Here is a 6,990-nt window from a genome sequence, read left to right on the forward strand (position 1 = left end):
AAGGTGGATAAGAAGATGTGCTATTTTGGATTGCTCAAGATATTACCAACCTTGCTCTGCAGGATTCTTTTTGATGTGGGTGTGGCACATTCAACAACTTTAATTAGTTAGTCTACAATTTGCAGCATAAAAAACTTATGTTCAGACCCCCAAATTTGCAGAGTAATATATCACGATTGTGACTTGCAAATATAATGAAATCCACAACAAACAAAATTGATGGCTCTCTTGAGTCTTGAGTCCCTGAGGCCCAACACGACAACTTTTTTGGAAAGTCCAGGCTGTATAAACTCCAATGCCTTATCCTACTTTGTTGCCAAACCAAACATGGTCGAAAAAATAAAACGGTGTCAAAGCTCACAATGCTCCTGCATCCACAAAGGTTAAAACAAATACAGTGTTTGTTGCTTGAGCAACAACAAAAAAATGAAAATGCAATGTACAAAAAGAGAAGAAGCAAGGAGAAAAACAAATCACTTGATGCTTGATCAGACGAACATAACATTCTTCTTGTCTGGGGTGTCACACACACGATAGCACACTGTTGGCAACACTCCTTTGAGGAGCATGCTCTCCATTTCGGTTCTGCATCTTGAAGCTTGATAAACGGCAAGAGTGAGTCATGGTGGTCTAGAATGTAGAGAAGGTTCTGATTGATAGCCTGCATAGCCACAATGGTAAAGAAAGCACTTGGTCACAAAACCAATACAAAGGCAACATCCTAAACTGTTGTGACAGAGGCATTGACTTCAGATGTCTTTGCCTAGCTACATGATTGGGGGAAAGTGAAGGGACTTGCAGAGCCCAGTTTCCCCAACCATTGCTAGCTAGGTGGTCGGACTTCCTTCTGCAGAAACTCATATGTGCCACAATTCAAAGATACAGATAAGAAAGACGTAAAATCACCTCTTCAATGGAAAGTCCTTGGAGGGACGGTTTCAAATGTCGAGCAGTGATAGTTGATATGATTTCTCCATAGATGTGCGAGTCTAGTGTACTACTTGGAGGAAAAACCTAGAAAATTCAATGCAAAATTAATAGATGCATTGAGCAATGACTTCCCAAAAAGTGGCCTATAACCTACCTGGAGACGTTGAATGGCAACAGGATGCTTCCCAGCAAGACATTGCAATACTTGATTCCTGCACCTTCTATACATCAAATAAAAGAAACATCACTTTCCCCCAACTAAGAAAACAACTCCTGCACCTTCTACAAGTCCTGGCTTTGGGAACTTTGTGATTGCTACCATTGAGAAGAGAATAATTATTGGCAGACAAGTGATGGATTTGCTCAATGCAAGCAAATGATTGATCTTTGCGTAGAAGGATTCCCTTGGCACACACTAGCAAGTAGTTGCAAAAGCTTCTAATTCCTACATTCATGAACAGATTTTTCTTCAAGTCACTGAACCTTTCATCTCTTGGTACATATCCCTTGTCAAAAGCCAATTGTGGTTCTTCTAGCTCAAAGTCTGCACCATAAATGCATTAACATCCAAAATATTAACGTCCTTTCCTTGACCGAATGTACATGAAATATGAAAAAAGCGCTTACCAGATTTGATGCGATTTCGCCATGTCCTACACCTCCGTGGATAGGGATACATGGAGGAGCCCCTAAGAACAGACCTTGTAAGGTCCTGATTTTCTTTAGGATTACTTAGGTCATTATACACATCATAATCATAGATCCTTTCCCCATGCACTCTCTTGCCGTTTCCATCACCTCTAAGAGCAAGGAGATCATCGTCACGAAGCTGTAACAATTCCTTAGGTGTCATGTTTGGTAAGGAAATCTGCATGAGAGAGTTGGCAATGTAAAGGAGCACAAGCATTCTGAGAAACTAGATCTGGATAAAAGAATGTGTGACCACTTACCTGATTGGGGAAGAGGATACGAGGCTGACCGCAATGGGCAAGGCGGGTATGCAAATCCAAGTGTGAGATGTGGGACCTGCAAGACTTGGATATGAATACAAGCTGCATTATCGAACCTGAGCAGATTCACAAACAACCTGAGCAGATTCACAAACAGACATGAGATCACTTAACCCACCTTATGCAGGGGGAGACTCGAGCGTCCTCACCGTCCGCTCTCTCTCTCTCCAAACCCCCCGAAGTCATCCCTGTGTAGCAACAGAGCGCTGCAGACTGTAGTCGACTCTCTCTCTCTCTCTCTCTCTCTCTCTCTCTCTCTCTCTCTCTCTCTCTCTCTCTCTCTCCTCGAAGTCGCCCCTGCGTAGTGACAGAGCGTTGCAAGGCGACGACGTCCCTCAAAACCCCGAGGGCCCGATTTTCAAAGACACGAATCACGATGCCTCCTTCTCAAGACCACCATTTCAGTTTTCGATGCTTCATCATTTTTTTAACACGATTTTGCAACAATGAATGCCCACTATCTTATGTCAACCAATCAAATTTTTTGTTCTATCAAATAAAGCTTGAAAATATAACTCAAACTTTTTTTATTTTAGTCAGCAAAAAGAGCCTTTGCCCTTTGGGCAGGCCAAAAACTATATGGCTATTGTATAGAAGGCTCTAAATGGAATTTTGAGGATTCATTTCTAGATTGACATGGCATTTTGTCCAAAACTTTCAAAAAAGTCTCTTTTTTGGGTGCTACTAGGTGCTTCAAACGATTTTTTTGTGGGGGGATCAAGGGGGGTGCCGCATAGGGGTCTGAAGAGAAAAAGAAAGGCCCTGGCACATGGCAAGTAAGCAACCGACATGTACGAGGTTAGGAGGCTGCCAAGTGGCAATATGTCAAGTGAAGGAGAGAGTCAATGGTTTTCTTTTTGAAGTTTCAAGACTCCTGTAGCATGCACAAAATTGTGGCTCAGCTTGAAGTGCTTTCTATGAGTCAAGGTGTCTTGAGTTCGATGTCGCTTGCAAGAAGGGGACTTATGTGACTATCCCTTGCATAGAATAGCATCCATGAAGATTCCATGTAATAGAAGGTGGAGAGAGGTGCCAAACTAGCGTTGAATTGTTTTAGAATGGCTTGTTTGGCCTTGTAAAAGAAGATCTTAGTACCCACTTGTATGTGACCTGCACGTTGCTGGGGCTAAAAAAACATGGCCTCTAGTCACAAAATACCATCTTTGAGGTGAAAAAGATCAATACTTTTGTTCTAGATATAAGACACATTTTGTTTGTCATTGTTTAACTTATCATTGTATTTAAACACTATTGGCACCTTAAAATTTGATAGCAATGGAAGCAAACATAGATAATCCATGTATTTTGGATTTATAGCAGAGTTTGTGAGTTGGTCGTGGGTGTGATATCTTAGATGGCTAGTGGTGTTGAGCCTCACCCTGTAGCATTTTGTCTACGGCCACCAAAGAAGTCTCCACCCCATGCCCATAGACATGTCACCCTTTCTCTATACTTTTATCATTGTAAAAGCCCTTCATGGCTACACATTATCCTCTCCCTCCGAAATACCCTCGGCTAAAGCTATAGGCAATGTTTGGAAGCCACGGCTAAACCCACACCAATTTTTGGGCTTGGAATATGCATGCATGATGCAGTAGAGGTGGGTGGGAAAGTTGACACATGGATGCATCGAGCTGCTGAGAGATTTTTAGGGAAAATTCCCAATGCTTGACACATGGATGTTTCCAACGCTCAACATTTTCTCTACCTCTTTATAAAAAGTTCTCTCTCTCTCTCTCTCTCATGACTTTTATTCAAGACTCGTCTTCTAGATCTTTCAAGCCATTTGCATGGGACTTTAATTCAAGAACTATGTGGTAGATCAATAGCGTCAAAAGGTATTTTGGTCCCCCTTGGGATTGACTCGTCTCCTAGATCTCTTAGGCCAATTGCAATGGGACTTTAATTCAAGACTCGTCAGGTAGATAGTGTCAAAAGGTCTCTTGACCCCCCTTGGGATTGCTCCAATGAAGTTAAAATCTCTCTCTCTCTCTCTCTCTCTCTCTCTCTCTCACTCACACACACACACACACACACACACACACACACACACACACACACACACACCTGGGTAGTAGATGTATGGGTGATGGTTTTAGTGTAAAAAAGGTCTTGTAAAAATCCCTCTGTCTCTCTCTCTCTCTCTCTCTCTCTCTCTCTCTCACTCAAAATAACACGTTTTACATTTTTAACTTAAGTTTTGATCAAACAACTTAGCCTTGCAATATACAATATGTTACTACAATTTTTTATAGAATAAGCTAGCATAACGTATTTACAACACAGGATTGAAGTATAGGTGCCCAAAAAACGACCTTTTCATTTCTTTTTAGAGGGAATCACTGAAGATGCTTATTTAAAAATTTGGGTAAAATGTAAACTTAATGAAAAAGAAGGGGGGTAGGGAAGGGTTCACATAGCAATTGCACGTGGATGAGATAGAGAGAGGGAAAGAGAGATTTTCTTAGATTTTTTTTGAGAGGAGCAATGTTCAGGAAAAATGTGTCTTAACTTAATATTGTGCCATTTTCAGTTCCAAAAATGCTGGTGGAGGGCAAGGAGAAAAGGAGAAATTCGGTCTCAAAATAGAGAAAAAAAGTGCAAAGCCCCAAACAGAAAATTTTCTTTTGACGGATTCAAAGGAAGGAATTTTGCATGTTTGGGAAAAATCGAAAACCCAAAAAATAAACTTGCTCTTGACAAATTCAAGGGAACGAATTTTTGTATGTTTGGAAAAATCATTTCTCTCTCTCTCTCTCTCTCTCTCTCTCTCTCTCTCTCTCTCTCTCTCTCTCTCTCTCTATCTCTGTCTCTCCGTCCTTTACCCAAGTCTTCTCACGCTGCACACGTTGCAGGTTCCCTGGGTGGACTGGTGTGCATGGATAGCGTTGCGGGATGCCATGCGTCAGCATCTCCACGAACAAAGAGGGAGATCTTTTATCTGCGAGGCTGGCCAAATGATGTGCTTCGCTCGTTGCTTTCATATGGATTGCTCGCAGTCGACAGAGGCAAAAACGTGATGGAAGCCAGCTTTGTAAGTGAGGGAGATGCCGACGTCTCGGTCTCAAAGAGGACTCGGGATGGGAACAACATCCATGGCAGGAAATGAATAGCCAAATGTAGGGGGGAAGTGGAATGCAGGGGGGAAGGACGCAAAGATGCACAGGGGAAGGATGCAAAGCTCCAAAAGGAATGCGCGTCGCACCATGCGAGCAAGAGGAGAGAGAGCGACTCTATCTGAGAGAAAACGCAGAGAGGGTTAGAGACGTTTGATGCAAGGCGAGGGATGGGGAGGCATCGCAGGTCTGCGTTGGCCTGACGACAACAAAGGCCTTCAATTTTGCTTTGCAAGACAAGATTCCTTGGCATCTTGAGAGTTAATTAATGAGTTTGTGTAGAAGACCCAGTAGGTAGGTAATTATGTGAAACAAAAACAACTTAGGAACTTGACATAGGTAAACAAAATTGTATGTCATCTCCATAGCCTTTGAAATACAATTGGCGTCGATGTAGTGCACACATGGAACATTTGGCTTGCATTTGGTGACACCACAAACCATCTCACATCAACTGTCTGTCTGTGCACATGAAGCCAATTAGTGGAGAATATCTGGAGGTAACGTCTTGATGAAGGCGTTGGTTCAAGATCCAAAAAGAAGCAGAATGCTCCACATCAAGTGTTGGTACCCTAAACCAGCTTGGAACCTTTCTCCTCTCTTCCCTCCATGTAAGTGTCACTATGTGTATGTGAACGTGATGAAGGAGGGAGCCTCCATGATGATAAGATCAGTAACTCATCTAATGTCATGTGTGCAAGGGTGTGGCATATCTACCTAGCCAAACGCTTTGTTGTACAGTGCCATGTGTGCAACATAGGAGCCTATAGAAAGGGAATTTCTACCACCCAAGGAATTTGGTTTCTACCTATCTAGTGTTTTCACCCTTTTTCATATAGCTAGTTTTTTTGCCAGATCAGTGTTCATGATATTTGCCAGCAGATGCATCTGCCAAAGCTCCTAGAGTAGTTGATTGTGCATGCACCCTGGCATGAAGTATAGTGGGAACATGATTCAATCATTCATAAGTCAAGAAAGGCACCAATCCAAGTATCTAGATAAAGCCAAAGCAATTAGCTGATGCTTGTTAATCCACTTGAGGATGGAGGGGGTGATGGAAGCTCTTGTATCCTTTGTAGGGTTGTCATCTACCAGGGCTATATTCAAGTGTAAATGGAAGAAAGGTGGAGAGTGTGAGGTGTGGAAGGTGAGCAAGACCTAGAAGGCCCGTAGTCTCCTCCTCCTCCTCCTCTCTCTCTCTCTCTCTCTCTCTCTCTCTCTATATATATATATATATATATGGCTAGCGCTCTCCATTGAATGAATAGGCTAACCACTTCTCCCCATACATAGCCACACTCCGGTCAGAGTTCCCTAATTGTATCGAGCCATCAAAGTGACCTCAAATAGTGCTGGAAAAATGTAACTATGTGGGTAGCGACCAACTTGAACAACTTTTGCATATCATGGCTACACGTGCATATTCCTCTTTTAGAACAATTTTAACACGCTCCATGAGATGTATACCATTGACGATATGCTACATTTAAAGAATCTTTCAACAATATCACCACTTTTTGTTGGGAAAAGATTGTCAAATTTTGCTTCTACTTTGCTTGATGGAAAGAGTTCTCACTTTGTCATGGAACATTAATTTGTTTACCCCTCACTTTTTGAGAAACTTCTAATACCTCAATAGCATGACTTATTACTTTTACAATGTTTCTTAAAAATAAGTGTACTATAGCATCATCCACCATTAAAAATTACTCAATTAGCATGTCATCCTTTGAGATTCTAACCTTTCAGCACCAATTGTTCTTTATCAGCTACAAATCTAGCTTCTTTCATTAAGTCTTATTTCAAGTCTTGAATTCTCTTCATTCTATCAAATCTGAAAGTATGCTCCTTCCCACTAATTGTTCTCATTGTCACTACCTACTATTCTGAAACTTTCATAACCAAATGCACACATTTGTGAGACCATAATGCTT

General features: G+C 41.7%; 1 pseudogene; it reads right to left on the reverse strand.

The window, feature by feature from the left end:
- Nucleotides 1–350: 350 nt before the first annotated feature.
- Nucleotides 351–1,988, reverse strand: LOC147417974 (putative linoleate 9S-lipoxygenase 3; annotated as a pseudogene).
- Nucleotides 1,989–6,990: the final 5,002 nt, after the last annotated feature.

This window comes from Adiantum capillus-veneris, chromosome 30 (assembly GCF_014529385.1).
Source record: "Adiantum capillus-veneris isolate H3 chromosome 30, ASM1452938v2, whole genome shotgun sequence".
Classification (NCBI taxonomy): domain Eukaryota; kingdom Viridiplantae; phylum Streptophyta; class Polypodiopsida; order Polypodiales; family Pteridaceae; genus Adiantum; species Adiantum capillus-veneris.